Source organism: Microcaecilia unicolor, chromosome 1 (assembly GCF_901765095.1).
Source record: "Microcaecilia unicolor chromosome 1, aMicUni1.1, whole genome shotgun sequence".
Taxonomy (NCBI): Eukaryota; Metazoa; Chordata; class Amphibia; order Gymnophiona; family Siphonopidae; genus Microcaecilia; species Microcaecilia unicolor.
In genome coordinates, this window is record NC_044031.1 from 15614541 (window position 1) to 15632344 (window position 17804).

The 17804-nt window shown below is 43.4% G+C and overlaps 1 pseudogene; it reads left to right on the top strand.

Moving 5' to 3' along the window:
• LOC115478295 overlaps positions 1-15013 on the top strand; it is a 42193-nt pseudogene extending 27180 nt beyond the window's left edge.
• Positions 15014-17804: the final 2791 nt, after the last annotated feature.

Consider the following 17804-nt stretch of genomic DNA (forward strand, 5'->3'; position numbering starts at 1 on the left):
CAGACCATATAAGTCTGCCCAGCAGTATTTCCCACCTCCCAACCACCAGTCCCGCCTCCCATCACTGTCTCTGGTACAGACCGTATAAGTCTGCCCTCCCCTATCCTCGCCTCCCAACCACCAACCCCTCTTCCCCCCACCTGCTCCGCCACCCAATTTCAGCTAAGCTTCTGAGGATCCATTCCTTCTGCACAGGATTCCTCTATGCATATCCCACGCATGTTTGAACTCCGTTACCGTTTTCATCTCCACCACCTCCCGCGGGAGGGCATTCCAAGCGTCCACCACCCTCTCCGTGAAGAAATACTTCCTGACATCTTTCCTGAGTCTGCCCCCCTTCAATCTCATTTCATGTCCTCTCGTTCTACCGCCTTCCCATCTCCGGAAAAGGTTCGTTTGCGGATTAATACCTTTCAAATATTTGAACGTCTGTATCATATCACCCCTGTTCCTCCTTTCCTCCAGGGTGTACAAGTTCAGGTCAGCAAGCCTCTCTTCATACGTCTTGGAACGTAAATCCCATACCATATATACCCAACTGGGCATTTAAAAGTTTGTCCTTTAATGATACCACATGTTCAGAAATCCATAGCCATTAGTTATTCAAAGATTATCACATGTGCATCCATCACATTGCAAAAGTAAACAACTTCTACAGAGTACATCCAAAATTTAATGTTTATTTCATTTCTAGCTTCCAAAATTCCAGACAGTAGATGTACAGATCCGTATATTGCACAAGCCGGCATGTCTGAAAATATAGTGAGATTAATAAAAATGCAAAAAGCAATAAAGAAGGACAATTTGGATGCATAGGTTTACTTGCTTTGAGTGTACGGGAATGACGACTACGCGGGGAAGGGGAAACTTAGATTATCCTAAGTGCCTTCAACCTTTTGACGTCACTTGGTCTCCTACCTATTAAACCTCCTTGGTGCTGCCTTTCTCTGCACTCATTTACTGCATGTGCCGCCCAGGAAGTGACTCTAGGATGTAACTCACAAGGAGATTAGACTGAGAACACAGCACGCAAGTAGAGGGGAAACCACGCCCCTCTCATTGATTGGTCACAAGACTCTGAGGCAGGGGGAGAGGAGGACAAGATCCCGCCCCTCTGACACTGTGATTTGTCACGTTCCACCTAGGGTGGTCCTAAGGTCCAGGGATTCCTTCCTGCTTCTCTCCACCAGGAGACCCTGATTCCCTTTTCCCAGCACTGACCCAACAAAGCCCAGATCTGCCCCAGGGATGAAGGGCAGGAGGATGGCTCTTGGGGTTTGGGCTGAGCAGGTAGGAGACTGGCAGGAGGTGGGCAGCAGGGGATGCAGTGCCAGGCAATGCCACACACACACAAGAAGAAATGAGCCTGGCACTGCTCAATCCATTCCCTGCTGTAGCCCCTCAGGCTCTTCTTCCTCATTCTCCTCCCCTCACTGGCAGGAGGTGGGCAGCAGGGGATGCAGTGCCAGGCAATGCCACACACACACACACACGCCTGGCACTGCTCAATCCATTCCCTGCTGTAGCCCCTCAGGCTCTTCTTCCTCATTCTCCTCCCCTCACACAGCAGCTGCTGCTCTTCTTCCTCATTCTCCTCCCCTCACTGGCAGGAGGTGGGCAGCAGGGGATGCAGTGCCAGGCAATGCCACACACACACAAGAAGAAATGAGCCTGGCACTGCTCAATCCATTCCCTGCTGTAGCTCCTCAGGCTCTTCTTCCTCATTCTCCTCCCCTCACACAGCAGCTGCTGCTCTTCTTCCTCATTCTCCTCCCCTCACTGGCAGGAGGTGGGCAGCAGGGGATGCAGTGCCAGGCAATGCCACACACACAGAAGAAGAAGTGAGCCTGGCACTGCCCAATCCATTCCCTCTCTCTTGTCATTTTCTGCTTCCTGACATCTCTTTACATTCTCCTTTCTCTCTCCCTCTTCCCTTCCTTTCCCTCCCTCTGGCTCTGCTTCCTGATTCTCCTCCTGCTTTACCAGACTTTCACATTCTGCTTGTGGAATGGGTAGAGGTGAAATGTCCTCTATCCAAAATTACCAGGACTACGGGGTACGCAATGAATCTACTAAGTACTAAATTTAAAACAAATTGGAGAAATCATTTCTTCACTTAACTTGTAATTAAAGTCTGGAATTCGTTGCCAGAGAATGTGGTAAAAGCAGTTAGCTTAGGGGCGGAGCAAGATGGCGGCTTTGACAATGCTCCACGAGTAGCTCCGGAGATTTGAGCGGTTGAACCCTTCTCTTCGAGGTTTTTTTTCTTCAGGAAACATTTCTTCTGTGAATATAGTATGCCGCATATGAAGAGGAAGGGTTTGGTTAGAGCCAAGACCCAACCGGCACTAACTTCGACACCGAACCAGCCCACTCTGGAGACCTACCTCGTGTGCTCCTCACTTACAGCGGCAGGAGGTCCTGCTGAGTTGCCGGACCAGGAAGAGTCCGAACTCTTGGGACAGGACGTTTCATTGTCCCCTCCACCGCATTACCCTCCGCCGCAGCCAGCAGAACCCGACAGCAGGGGTGCTTCTAGTCCTCGCGAGAGCGAAGAAAGAAACACACGAACGGGGCCTGCAGTTGGGGTTCCTGCTGAGGTCCCTTTTTCAGCTGGGACTCTTCATTCAACAATGCAGAACCCATGTAAGGGTTCCACTGCGTCGGTTACCCTTGAGGCGATTTGAGAAACGCTACAGACTGTTCAGGCATCAACGTGCAAGATGGAAGGTTTGGTGAGCAATGTTCAGGATTTAACTGTCTCATTTGCATCGATGAAAGACGAACTAACTGATAAGATTAACCATCTAACAGCAGAAAATGCAAAATTGAAAGAAATTTCTACTAAGCTGATAAAAGATACAAATACCATAAACAACAAATTGGAGTACTTTGAGAATTATAACAGGAGGTTAAACTTTCGCTTATTAAATTTTCCCTGTACACCAGTGTATTCTCCATTGGAGATATTTAAGAAATATTTGGTGGAAAACTTGAAATTTTCTTCTGATAATATACCTCCTGTGAATAAAATGTATTACCTACCTACAAAAAAAGAATAGTGACATTCAACCACAAGGCGATTTGAATGTTACAGACTTACTAGAATCCTCTATTACATCTACAACGGAGAGAAAAACTTTATTGATATCTTGTATATTTCAACAAGATTTGGATTTAGTGAGAAAGATGGCCTTAAGAAACTTACAGGCTCCCTTTTATGGAGGGAAAATCTGGGTATTCCCAGACGTAACAAAACAAACTCAGGCCAGAAGAAAGGACTTTCTTGCAGTGAGACCTGATGTCTTGGCATTAGGCGCAGTCTTTAATTTAAACTATCCATGCAAATGTAATATAAAATATTTGGGTGTAAAATATGTTTTCTTTTTTCCCCTGAGCATTTAAAACAATTTATAGACCAAAAAAAATATTGTAATGTCGGTCTGTGTCATACAGACTGAGCACTTCCGAATGGGTAATTTATGGAAAAGGCAAGTATGGAGTATAATTAGCTTTCTTTAAATAATATGTAAGAATCTTATCTTCCAAGTTAATAACGGCTCATGTCCTCCTAATGTGGTGGTCTAATTTAAGTCATTCATCTTACTTTCAAACTATGTTACTTTAAGACTTTCTGACTGTTTTTTCTCTTATTGAAGTAGTAATTGCTTGTAAATTTTTGAAAATTGATAAATTAAAAAAAATTAAAAAAAAAAAGCAGTTAGCTTAGCAGGGTTGAAAAAAGGTTTGGATAATTTCCTAAAAGAAAAGTCCAGAAGCCATTATTAAGATGGATTTGGGAAGATCCGCTGCTTATTTCTAGGATAAGCAGCATTAAATTTACTTCAATTCTTTGAAGGAGTAAACAAACGTGGACAAAGGGGAGCCGGTTGATATTGTGTATCTGGATTTTCAAAAGGCGTTTGACAAGGTACCTCATGAAAGGCTACAGAGGAAATTGGAGGGTCATGGGATAGGAGGAAATGTCCTATTGTGGATTAAAAACTGGTTGAAGGATAGGAAACAGAGAGTGGGGTTAAATGGGCAGTATTCACAATGGAGAAGGGTAGTTAGTGGGGTTCCTCAGGGGTCTGTGCTAGGACCGCTGCTTTTTAATATATTTATAAACGATTTAGAGATGGGAGTAACTAGCGAGGTAATTAAATTTGCTGATGACACAAAGTTATTGAAAGTCGTTAACTCGCGACAGGATTGTGAAAAATTACAAGAGGACCTTACGAGACTGGGAGACTGGGCGGCTAAATGGCAGATGACGTTTAATGTGAGCAAGTGCAAGGTGATGCATGTGGGAAAAAAGAACCCGAATTATAGCTACGTCATGCAAGGTTCCACGTTAGGAGTTACGGACCAAGAAAGGGATCTGGGTGTCGTCATCGATAACACACTGAAACCTTCTGCTCAGTGTGCTGCTGCGGCTAAGAAAGCGAATAGAATGTTGGGTATTATTAGGAAAGGTATGGAAAACAGGTGTGAGGATGTTATAATGCTGTTGTATCGCTCCATGGTGCGACCGCACCTTGAGTATTGTGTTCAATTCTGGTCGCCGCATCTCAAGAAAGATATAGTAGAATTGGAAAAGGTGCAGCGAAGGGCGACTAAAATGATAGCGGGGATGGGACGACTTCCCTATGAAGAAAGACTAAGGAGGCTAGGGCTATTCAGCTTGGAGAAGAGACGGCTGAGGGGAGACATGATAGAGGTATATAAAATAATGAGTGGAGTGGAACAGGTGGATGTGAAGCGTCTGTTCACGCTTTCCAAAAATACTAGGACTAGGGGGCATGCGATGAAACTACAGTGTAGTAAATTTAAAACAAATCGGAGAAAATGTTTCTTCACCCAACGTGTAATTAAACTCTGGAATTCATTGCCGGAAAATGTGGTGAAGGCGGTTAGCTTAGCAGAGTTTAAAAAGTCCATAAACCGCTACTAAACGGACTCGGAAAAATCCAAAATCCCAGGAATAACATGTATAGAATGTTTGTACGTTTGGGAAGCTCGACAGGTGCCCTTGGCCTGGATTGGCTGCTGTCGTGGACAAGATGCTGGGCTCGATGGACCCTTGGTCTTTTCCCAGTATGGCATTACTTATGTACTTATGTAAATCTGTTTTACTGTTCTGGGATCTTCCCAGGTACTTGTGACCTGGATTGGGCACTCTGAAAAAACCGGATACGGGGCTTGAAGGACCTTTGATCTGTCCCAGTGCTGTAAGTTTAGCTTATGTTATGTACAGAATTGTCTGACTGTGGATGGTGATAGTAAGATTGAAATGAGAGAAATGTTTATTGCTCAGGACATAAATCTCTGACAGTAACACTTCATTTTTGTGGATTTACATAAGATTTTGGATCCTAATCAATTTGGTTTTCGTTCCTTTCATGATACAGAGACTTTGTTATCATCATTGTTTGATGTGACACGTACTGTAATGGGCAACGTTTTGGTTGGTATTTTAGAATGTTTTAGCAGCATTTGATACCACCGATCATGTCATTCTGATAAACCAGATTGAAATCTATTGGAATATGGGGTACGGTATTGAAATGGAACGTAGAGGCTTTTGTGTTATACAGGGTAATGATGTGTCAGAATCAAGTCTTTAATAACTGGTGTCTCTTCTGTTCTTTAATACCTCTTAGTCGGTTGCTTAATTGTTTTGGTGTACAATTCAGACTATATGTAGACAAGATAGTTTGATTCCATTGGAGAAAAGTGTTGGAGATACATTTGCCAGATTCAGATTAATAATGCAATCTGTTAACGTCTGGGTGTCTGCAAATAGTCCGAAATTAAATTGTTAACAAGACTCAGATTTGATTACTTACAACACGTGATGCACCTGATAATTCTACAGTGTTTCAGTTTGAAAATGAATCAATTCCTATATCGTTCTGTTGAGATAGAAGTAAGATTTGTTACATTGCTGGTTTACCAGAACAAGTTGCCAATGCGAATAAGAAATATTAAAGAATTGAAAAAAGAGCTCGGGACATGGGTATTTATGCCGACTTACAGCTGGGATGATGAATTTTATTTGTAGCATTTGTATCCCACATTTTCCCACCAATTTGCAGGTTGAGTGATGGTCTAGTACTTATTTCAGTATTTTGAGTTTGAAGATATTTTGTAAATTTGTTCGGAATTTCAAGTTTGCCTTTAAATTACGTATGTGATTAAGTAATCTGCCGAGAACCTTGGAGCTAGTTTTTTAAATTAATAAAGACGTAAACGTCTTCCTTTTCTTCTCTGGCAGTAACAGAAGTGAGTGTGAGGTGCACCATCTTATTCCTGAGGAAATTCTGCACGGGGTGAAGCCGGTGCTGAAACTGTCAATGTTGATTCCCCCAGAACTCACAAACTGAATCCTTCTCGCTCCCCCCACCAAGTAACGCACCTGCCCTCCTGTGGCACCACCCTCGTGTTCCATTTAATTTCTTGTCCTCTACTTCTCTGACACTCACCACAAACAGAGGGGAAGGAGGAGAACATTTGCATGTTGAGTTATGTCCTGCTCCTCTGCTGCCCTGGCTCTGATGGCTGAATTTGAACCATGGTTCAAATTTAGCAGTCAAAGTCAGCTGACGAGCAGGATCTGGCATGCAGCACTTGTGTAGGGCATCGGGGAAGGAGGGAATTAAGAGATAATGAATGGGTCAAGTCAAGCAGTACTGCTTAGGGAGTGAGAGAGGGGATGGAAATGGCAAGCTGAGGAGGGGTGTAAACACTGAAAGTGTGGATAGGGAGAAGGAGGGCAAGCCGGGGGGGTGCCATGGGTGAAATATGTGAGTGCAGTACCGTGGCTGAATTTGGGGGATTCCATAGGTGGGGGGAGTAGTTGGGTGTAGGTGGATGTATGTACCGAGGGAGGGAGACAGAGAGCAGAGATGTATTGGCAGCATTCAGAAAGAGCTGCGGGGGTCTGTGTGCGTTAGGGTGGGTTTGGGACGGCTAGGATGCTGGAGAGGTTGAGAGAGCTGTGGTGGGTTGTGAGCAGGGGGCTGTGTGGGGTGGGGGGTATTCTGAGGTATGCTGGGGGCAACAGGGATTTCAGAAGGAGAACTAGTGTATGGATGCAATGGGGAAGATATGAGAGAGAGCTCTGGGTATCTTTACTGTGTGTGTGTGTGGTGGGGGGACGACAGATTGACAGAGAGTCATGGGATGTGTGCGCACTGGGCGGAATGGTGAAAGACCTGGCAGAGTAGGTGGGGATGCTGGAATGAGGTAAAAGAGAAATAAAGCTGGGGGTCTTATCCTTCTTAGGGAGGGGTTCATACTAGTTGGAGACTGAGAATGCTGGGGGGGGGGGGGGGGGGGCGGGATTCAAGCCTCAGCTGGGAGACAGCTTAGGTGGAATCAGTCCCAGAGCATAGAAGAGCCGAGTGTTTATGCCGGAAGAATTCTACACAAAACATATTATAGATAAAGCAATTCTTTTTAATATGTGCAGCTACAACCCAAAACAAAGGCAAGAGGGAGGTAACATGTCAGGAGCTGAAATCTAATGCATTCTGAGCACCTCCCTGTGTCCCTGACTATGTTTCTGGTTTGTGTTTCAGATGCGGGTGACGTTTGAGGACATCACTGTCTCTTTCTCCCAGGAGGAGTGGGAGTATTTAGATGAAGGGCAGAAGGAGCTTTGGAGGGAGGTGATGAAGGAGAATTATGAGACTCTGATGTCTCTAGGTAAGGATTTCCTCTTATTCCCCCTGTTAAAATCCCTTCTCAATCACATTAAGGAGTGACTGGCAGTGGGTGAGTCTCAGTGCAGGATGCCTTGGGTGACCTAATGAGCGATGGCGAGGTGACCCACTCTATATACAATGCAAGCAAGCAAGAGGGAGTCAGCAACAGAAACCAAACAACACAACAGAAGTCAAATGGACCATGGATGGACCTGACAGGCAAAGCCTTAGGCAGAAGGAAGCAAAGTTTATTGAAGGACCTGGCACGGCCTGTGTTTCAGCAAAGTGTCTGCGTCTGGGGTCTATACATACAAATAAAGCATTAACACTATTAGTACAGAAAATATAAATTATATAGTAAAAACTTACATATTAATTGTAAAAAATAAAAACATAAAAATAAAAAGTCACAGTACAATAAATGAAACGTCGATTACATTTATTCAAACACGGCAAGACCAGAACAACCACAACAGGACGCCCACCACGGAAGCCTAAGAGAACGTAAAAAGGTTGTTTTACCCGCAGCGCATAATTAAACTGTGCATTGCACCAGAGGATGTGATCAAAGGAACTACGATAGACGGGTTCAAAAGAGGAAAATCCATAAAAACATTTTTAGTCAGGTAGACTTGGCAGAGCCATTGCTCGTCTGTGGACAATGAACCATGAGAAATAGATCCACTTTTTGGGATCTGCCAGGCACTTGTGACCAGACTGGCCACCGTTGGAGACAGAATCAGGACTCGATGGCTATTCTTACGCCTATGTGGAAAGACCAAAAGGAGCTTTTAAATATCAACTTGAGTGAGATCATGTATTCTATCTGCATCTCTGGTGATATGTTGTATTTTCTGCATCGAGGGAATGTAAAGGGGTCTGTGTATTACTAAGGGGGCATTTTACAAATGTAAGTAGCGCTCGGTAGTGTGGGCGTGTAAATGTAGTAAAAACAGTTAGTTTAGCGGGGTTTAAGAAAGGTTTGCACAGCTTCCGAAAGAAAAAGTCCGTAGACCATTGTTAAAATGGACTTGGGGAAAACCCGTGGCTTATTACTAGGATAAGCAGCATAAAATGTTTTATACTTTTTTGGGATCTTGCCAGGTATTTGTGACCCGGATTGGCCACTGTTGGAAACAGGATGCGGGGCTTGATGGACCTTTGGTCTGTCCCAGTATGGCAATACTTATCTTCTCTGTATGTAAAAGGCACCTCCAACGTTCTAATTGAAGCCTCCAGCCGGAAACTTGAGGTGGCAGAGATATCCGGTTTGGCACCTGGAGTGGTTGCCCTGGGTGATTAACAAGTAACAAGGTCAGCTGGGGTGCACTCTCTCTCAAACATACACACTCTGAGGAAAACCTTGCTAGCGCCCGTTTCATTTGTCAGAAACGGGCCTTTTTTACTAGTGTAGTTATAATACCTTTCAAGTATGAGGAGGCAGTAATTGTTTCTTAAAATCGTTTAAGAAATCCAAACAGCCTTATAAGTAGTGGAAACTCTATGTCCAAAGTACTTTTTCTATTAGTTCGTCAGCCCAACATGTTTTGACATTCAGGAGTAAAATTATAAATTGTAAAAAGGACAAACAATCCCCTTAAAGATAAACACAAATAAAGGGATATAAGGATCTTCTTACAATACCCTATGCACATAACTAAGAACAAAACACATAACCTCTCCCGCACCACCACCCCCCCCCCCAAAAAAAATATATATACAGTGCAATCCGCTTAAGTGCAAGGGTCTGGGACCAAAGAAATGCATGCAGTTAACTGGAGCGTGCACTTAACCATTGTTACCCAAAGAAGCTAGACATCTGATAAACATATGTACAGTACTGACGTTATACAGTCTCCGTTAACTGACGTAAGGCTTACTTGAAGTAATCAGTTATAGTCCTCTGTATGCTATTGGGTCTGTAAATTCCGTAGACTGCGTCTGCCAGACAGTAAAAGCTGTCATAGCACTGACATCCAGTGGCCTCCAGATAGGCCAGCACGGTGTTGAGACTCTTCAGCTCTCTTGCAAAAGTGACAGGAGGAGGTTGTTGAATTTCGTCAGCATGTGCCTCGCTGCTCATTTCATCTGTTTCTTCATCAGCTGTTGTTGCCTGCATGTAGGCGCATATCTCGACACCAGTGCTGTCTTCAGCTGTTTGTAGATTGTGCGTAGCGATGAAACTCCTCTTCAGTAACACCGGCTGGGATGTCAATAACCTGTTCATCTGACGTGTTTGCAACAGCTGCACCTGTTTCGTCCCTCTCCACATCCTTAACAAAACTTGCCCGCTTGTAGCAGTTCACAATGGTTGCCTATGTATCATGATTCCAGGCTTCTGTCTGCATATGTAGGAAATCCAACAGTCAGTGGCGTAGGAAGGGGGGGGGGCGGTGGGGCGGTCCGCCCCGGGTGCACGCCGCTGGGGAGGGGGGGGTGTCAGCTCGCTGGTTCCCTGCTCTTTCTGCCCCGGAACAGGTTACTTCCTGTTCCCGGGCAGAGAAAGCAGAGAAGCAGCAGAGCCGACGCAGCTCCCAGTGACGTGCACTGGGGCGGATCGGTCCTCCCGCCTGCCCCCTGCTGCAAGGTAAGGGTGCGTTTCGGGGGGGAGAGAGAGTGTGTTTCGGGGGGGGGGGGGGTGCGCTCCGGAGGGGGGGGTGCGCCGTGCCCTGCACCCGGGGGGGGGGGTACGCAGTGGCGACCCGCCCCGGGTGTCAGGCACCCTCGCTACAGCACTGCCAACAGTGATAGATTACGAGCCAGTTCAAGAGCACGTTTATCCTTGCCAGTCTGGTCATCCATAACGCTCAGCAGACGACGTAATGTTGTTTGAAATTGGCTATTATTCCCTGATCCATAGGTTGGATCAGAGAGGTAGTGTTTGGTGGCAGGAAGACCACCTTGACGTTAGACAGCCTGACATCATCCCTGTGTGCAACACAATTATCACAAAGCAACAAAATCTGATGCTTTTGTGCCCGCATTCTAGTGTCTAACTTCTTTAGCCATTGTTTCCAAATTTCCCCAGTCATCCATGAATTTGCATTAGCCTCGTATGACACAGGAAGTCGCTTAACTTTCTTGAAGCAACGGGGCTGTTTGCTCTTTCCAATGACGAGGGGTTCCAACTTCTCACTCCCATCCATATTGCAGCAAAGGAGGATCGTCAGTCGGTCCTTCAACGTTTTTCCTCCAGTAGTTTTGGCATGTTTGAATGCAAGTGTTCCATCAGGAATCGCTTGCCAGTAGAGACCTTTTTCGTCAGCACTGAAAATGTCACGAGGTGCAAACTCGTTCAAGATGGTAGGAAGAACTGAAACAACCCAATTTTCAGCACCAAAGTCATCTTGTTTCTCACCAAGCTGTTTCTTGAATTTTATGTTGTTCCTCTCCTGCCATCTTTCCAACCATCCAACAGTGGCTTTGAATTCAGTTAGTCCAAGACTTTCAGCTAGCTGGTTAGCTTTCTCCATAAGCAGTGGACCACTGACAGGAAACTGTCTGCTCCTGACTCGAGAAAACCACCGAAGAAGAGCATCTTTTACCTCTTCAGCTTTTCCCGCCCGTTTACGTTTCCTGTGTGGATTTGTATTGTTTTGGCAGTCTTCCAGAAGCTGATCTTTTTGCTTCAAGACACGTGAAATTTGACTGGGATTGACATCAAAGTACAGCAAGCAGTGAAACCGAGCATGCGCTTATCCGACGTGCACTTAAATGGAGTGCACTGTATATATAAAATATGTACCTAGGTGGCTTTAGGTGGATTGTTTGTCCATTTACTGACTCATCATTGCTGCTTTTGTTCCTATGATACGTTTGGATTGTAGCTTTGTTTTTTATGTCTTTTAATGCTGTTTTTTTCTTTAGAAAAAGAGGAGCCTGAAAATAGTAATACAGAGACACATAACTGGAAGGTCAGTGAGAAGCCTGAAGGGGAAAAGATGTTATCAGAAAGAGAGAATGAGCAGACTTATTCCTGTTCTGACTGGGGAGAAAAGGGAAACAATCAAAATAAACAAAAACCTTCACCAGGAGGCTCAGCTCTGTGTGAAAAAGGTACAAGTAATATCATAGAGACAGGGGAAGAGGAGAGAAACCAGACGAGAAATCCAAGCTGTTCCTTTGATATTTGTGAGATATTCCTCAGCAATCATGTCGATCTAAAATCACATCACAGATCTGATACTGAAGAGAGACCGTCTACATCTACGGACAGTGGGAAAAATGTCAGTCAAAAGAGAGAACTACAGGGACAACAGAAAACAGACTTAAAAGGGAAACATTTTACAAGTTCTGAATGTGGGAAAGGTTTCAGTAGGAAGAAACAGCTAATGCAACCCAAGAAAACTAATAAAGAAAGTAGAATGTGTACAAGTACAGAACATGGGAAAAGCTTTACAAACAAAGCAGACATTTTAAAATATAAGAAAAACATCACTGATCAGAGAACATCTTCATGTCCTGGAAGTGAGAAAAACTCCAAGAAGGAAGAACATTTTACAAAAAATGCAAAATTCCACCAAGGACAGAGTTCAGTTTCAAGTGCTGAACGTCAGAAAAGCTTTAGTCAAGAGGAAGCAGTCACAGATCATCAAAAAACTCAAACGGGTGAGGAATCAGACACTTATACAGCTTGTTGGGAAGGAAACCTCACAATTCGCAAGAAACTTTATTCAGCAGTGAAACCATTTATATCTACTGAGCTTGGTAAAAGCTTCACTACAGACAGTCTCAGAGACCACCCGAAAACTGACATTGAAATGAAACAATTTACCTGTACAGACTGTAATAAAAGCTTCAGTCAGAAAGAACACTTCACAAAACACAAGAGAATCCACACCATTGAGCTATTTCCATGTAGTGAGTGTGGTAAAAGCTTTAGTAAAAAGGGAAGACTGATCACACATCAGAAAATCCATACAGGAGAGAAGCCATTTAAATGTAGTGAGTGTGGTAAAAGCTTTACTGAGAAAGGAACACTGAACAGACACCAGAGAATCCACACAGGAGATAAACCATTTACATGTATTGAGTGTGGTAAAAGCTTTATTGAGAAGGGAGTACTGACCAAACACCAGAGACTCCACACAGGAGAGAAGCCATTTAAATGTAGTGTGTGTGGTAAAATCTTTAGTAGAAAGGGATATCTGACTGTACACAACAGAATCCACACAGGAGAGAAGCCATTTAAATACAGTGAGTGTGGTAAAATCTTTAGTAGAAAGGGATATTTGACCGTAAACCACAGAATCCACACAGGAGAGAAGCCATTCACATGTGAGTGTGGTAAAAGCTTTACTCAGAAGGGAACACTGACCAAACACCAGAGACAACACACGGGAGAGAAACCATTTACATGTACTGAGTGTGGTAAAAGCTTTAGTAAAAAGGGAACACTGACCATACACCAGAGAATCCATGCAGGAGAGAAGCCATTTAAATGTAGTGAGTGTGGTAAAATCTTTAGTAGAAAGGGATATTTGACCGTACACCACAGAATCCACACAGGAGAAAAGCCATTCACATGTAGTGAGTGTGGTAAAAGATTTATTGAGAAGGGAGCACTGACCAAACACCAGAGACTCCACACAGGAGAGAAACCATTTACATGTAGTGAGTGTGGCAAAAGCTTTACTGAGAAGGGAGCACTGACCAATCACCAGAGAGTCTACACTGGAGAGAAACCATTTACATGTAGTGAGTGTGGTAAAAGCTTTACTGAGAAGGGAGCACTGAACAGACACCAGAGACAACACACGGGAGAGAAACCATTTACATGTAGTGAGTGTGGTAAAAGCTTTACTGAGAAGGGAAAACTGACCAATCACCAGAGAGTCCACACTGGAGAGAAACCATTTACATGTAGTGAGTGTGGTAAAAGCTTTACTGAGAAGGGAAAACTGACCAATCACCAGAGACTCCACATGGGAGAGAAACCATTTACATGTAGTGAGTGTAGCAAAAGCTTTAGTTCAAAGGGAGGACTGATCACACACCAGAAAATCCATACAGGAGAGAAGCCATATACATGTACTGAGTGTGGTAAAAGCTTTACTGAGAAGAGAACACGGACCAATCATCAGACAGTCCACACAGGAGAGAAACCATTTACATGTAGTGAGTGTGGCAAAATCTTTAGTAGAAAGGAAACATTGACCACACACCAGAGAGTCCACACAGGAGAGAAACCATTTACATGTAATGAGTGTGGTAAAAGCTTTATTGAGAAGGGAGCACTGACCATACATCAGAGACTCCACACAGGAGAGAAGCCATATACATGTACTGAGTGTGGTAAAAGCTTTAGTAGAAAGGGATATCTGACCATACACCAGAGAATCCACACAGGAGAGAAGCCATTTAAATGTAGTGAGTGTGGTAAAATCTTTAGTAGAAAGGGATATCTGACTGTACACAACAGAATCCACACAGGAGATAAGCCATTTCAATGTAGTGAGTGTGGTGATAGCTTTATTGAGAAGAGAATACTGAACAGACACCAGAGACAACACACGGGAGAGAAACCATTTACATGTGGTGAGTGTGGTAAAAGCTTTACTGAGAAGGGAACGCTGACCAATCACCAGCGATGCCACACAGGAGAGAAACCATTTACGTGTAGTGAGTGTGGTAAAAGTTTCATTCAGAAAGCAAAACTTATAAGACACCAAAACAACCATTTAGGAGTGAAACCATTTTCATGCACTGAGTGTGGTAAAAGTTTTAATGAGAAGGGAGCACTGACCAAACACCAGAGAATCCACACAGGAGAGAAGTGATTTCTATGTTATTCATGGCAAAAGCTTTAGTAGAAAGCAAACTCTGACCACACACTTCAGAAAACCCACACAGGACTGAAACAACTTACAGGTACTGAGTGTGGTAAAAGCTTCACTGGGAAAGACACCAGAAAATCCAATTACCCTGTGAATCATATGGAGAGACAGAAGATCCTGAGGCAGGAACAAATGCAGTCCGAGAACAAGAAAATGTGGCAGAAGAATCCAGACCTATTTTTTATCATGTTGAGAGCTACAGGGTTCATCGAAAAGAATTTCCAACCACACCTGCATAGGCTGCCTGTACATGTTACATTTTATGAACCCCGAAAGGAAGCTCTCTGTAGTATGATGGAAGTTCTACAGTGAATGTTAGCAGTAAACTTGAGATCCTACTCCACATACCCTGGCCTAGGAGTGAGGTTCATTCCTGTCATAGTATGTGGAAAACTAACTCATCTGGAGAAATTGCCATGAGTGAAACTATATGTATGTACTGAGTGTGGTAAAAACTTTAGCTAGAAGTGCACTAATTTAGAACTTGTTAAATGCTCATGCCCATTATATTCCTAGGGGCATTTTAGCATTTAGCACGCACTGAAATCCAGTAGTGCACCTTAGTAAAGGAACCCCTAAATGTATTAACCCCCCCCCTCCTCCATTTACAAATATGCCTGGCAATATAGATCCAGCCCATTTTTTTACTACACCGACAGCCGCTACCTCGACTTTGTAAACGGGGGTAAGTGTGGTAAAGGCTTCAGCTAGAAAGTATACTTCACAGTGCAGAAGCCATTCAGGAGTGAAACCATGTACATGCACTGAATGTGGTAAAGCCTTCTTTCGGAATGTTCAAATAGAGTGGGAAAGATAAGTGTTACTCCAGGAAATGTACAGGGATCAAGCCCGGACACATGAATAGTTAAGGAGAGGAGAACTGAAAGCTATGGATGAGAGATTGATAGCTGCAGCCCAGGACGGCGGATTATGGACTAGATGGTTCACAGCGAGTAGAGAGAAAAAACTGGTACAATTGACATCTCATAGCTGGCTGTGAAGTGCTGGTGGCAGTAATGTTTTATACAGAAAGGCATAGCAAGGTGGCACATCTCATTCACTGGCAACTCTGTAAAATCTTGAGTTTTTGTTTCCTTTGCTTATTTTTTATTTTTATTTTTTAATGATTTTATGTAAACTGCCTAGAAGCATCACTGTGCAATGGACTATTAAATTCTTATAAATATATAAAATTACAAGATAAATGTACCAGAAAAGCATCGGAATCATGATCCTGAAAAAAATTGAGGAAAACAGAGGTTATGATAACCTGGAATATCCCCATCCTGACCAATAAAAAACATTAACATTGATTATAGAGGTGTCAGTCCTGAGCGATTACTTTATGAATTGCATGGAGAGAGCGAAGATCCTCCAGTATCAAGAAATGCAGACAGAAACCAAGAAAATGTGACAAGCTATAGAAATATTTCCCATCGCTTGATTGAAAGAAATGTTCAAACACAGCTTGATAAGTTGCCTGTACGTGCCCCCCTTTTATCAAGCCATTCTCTGGAGCAGGTTGTCACCCAGTAGCCAGCCGCACTGAACCTGCTATCGAGCGGGGTATAAATGCTATAAATAAATAAATAACAAAACTGCTCAGCAAAAACCTTCCTAGCCATCACATATATACTGTTGTAAGTTTCGTTTCTCCTAAATCATGTGATTTCTCCTAAACTAACTTGGGATCATATATGGATTTTCCTGTAATATTCTGTTATTTTTTATATGTATACATAAATGGCAATTTCCTACATTGTATCATCCTCTCGTCTTGTGTTCACATGCACACGTTGTGGCAATTGGCTAATTCCGTGATCACAGCGTGGAAAACCGGCTAACAAATAAATAGTATGAAACACCTGGTGTCCTTCCTCTCTGAACACATATTTCTGTTGGAACATCTTGGAGTCTGCAGAGTCCTCAGTCTTTCATCACCACCAAGGTTATATCCATGTGTATCTGCCATATATGGGCCGCATAACCTCAGTTCCTCCTAAGAGTCACCTTATTATGTAACATGTACTTTGCATTTACTGAGAAAGCACTGTAGCTTACATGCAGCTGCAGGAAGGAACTAAAAATATGCTGATGCCAGCAGAGCCACATTACAGGCCTAGTATAGGAAGGAATATACAGCTGCCTCACAGCAATGCCGACAGAACACATTCAAAGTGAATGAGCTTTGTCAGCATTACCGCGGCTTGATAAAAGGGGGCCTTAGTGAATCAACTTTTAAAGGAAGGAACATGCATGTTCAATTAGTTTATATTGTGTAAACCCCTTTATTAAAGGGACCAACATTAGATTCTAAACAATACTTAAATTATAGACCTGAGGCATTACTTGGGATACAATTACAGGATTATTTACACCAGCATCATCTATTAGACAGTTGGGTTTCCGCCTTGACTTTAACACAGAAACAGTGCTATTAGCATTATTGACAGACCTAAGATGTAATTTAGACAAAGGCAGTTAGATCTGTTTGACTTAGTAAATCATGACACTCTTTTGATTTGATTATCTTATTTGGGAGTGTCAGATACTTTCTATAAGTGGTTTGCAGGGTTTTGCAACACCATAATCTACAGGTAGCTTGGAATGGATCTCTTTCTTACTCATAGAATATTGACCAGGGTGTCCCTCAGGTTCCCCATTGTCCCCTATCCTAGTTAATGTCTACTTGAGTGAGTTGCATCAGTTATTGTCCTCGGCTGAGATAAATTACTTTTCTTATGCTGTTGATGTTGGTAATTCCTGTGATAATATACTCTTCAAGAGACTGTGTAATGGAAGTGAATTTTAAAGATTGTTTTTCAACTCCGTCTTTGACCAAAATTAACTTTTCTTGTAAATACAAAAATAAGTTGGAATGCAGAAGATAAGACACAGCTCTAACTAATTTGGTATGTGAAGGGGAGGATGGCACTTATTTCCCAGGCCCAGCTTGGCCACCTGGACTTGGGAAAGCATGTAGCCACGTTCCCACAGACCTAAGCAGAGAAGCATTCTGTAATTTTCCTTAGAAGCATTCTGTAACTTTCCTTAGCTCTGGACATGAGCTAAGAGCCTAATAAAAAGGGAGGGCTTGTCACAGCAGAGTCAGGGTTCATCTGTGAGCAGATGTGCTGTGCAGAGGGTTTGTTCCTGGTTGTAAGGAGACTTTGAGCCTTGGCTGTAACGGACCTCCCGGCTGAAGAGATAAGGGCCTGAGCTTCCTGACCAGTGATGTTGTATGTATAGTGTATGTATT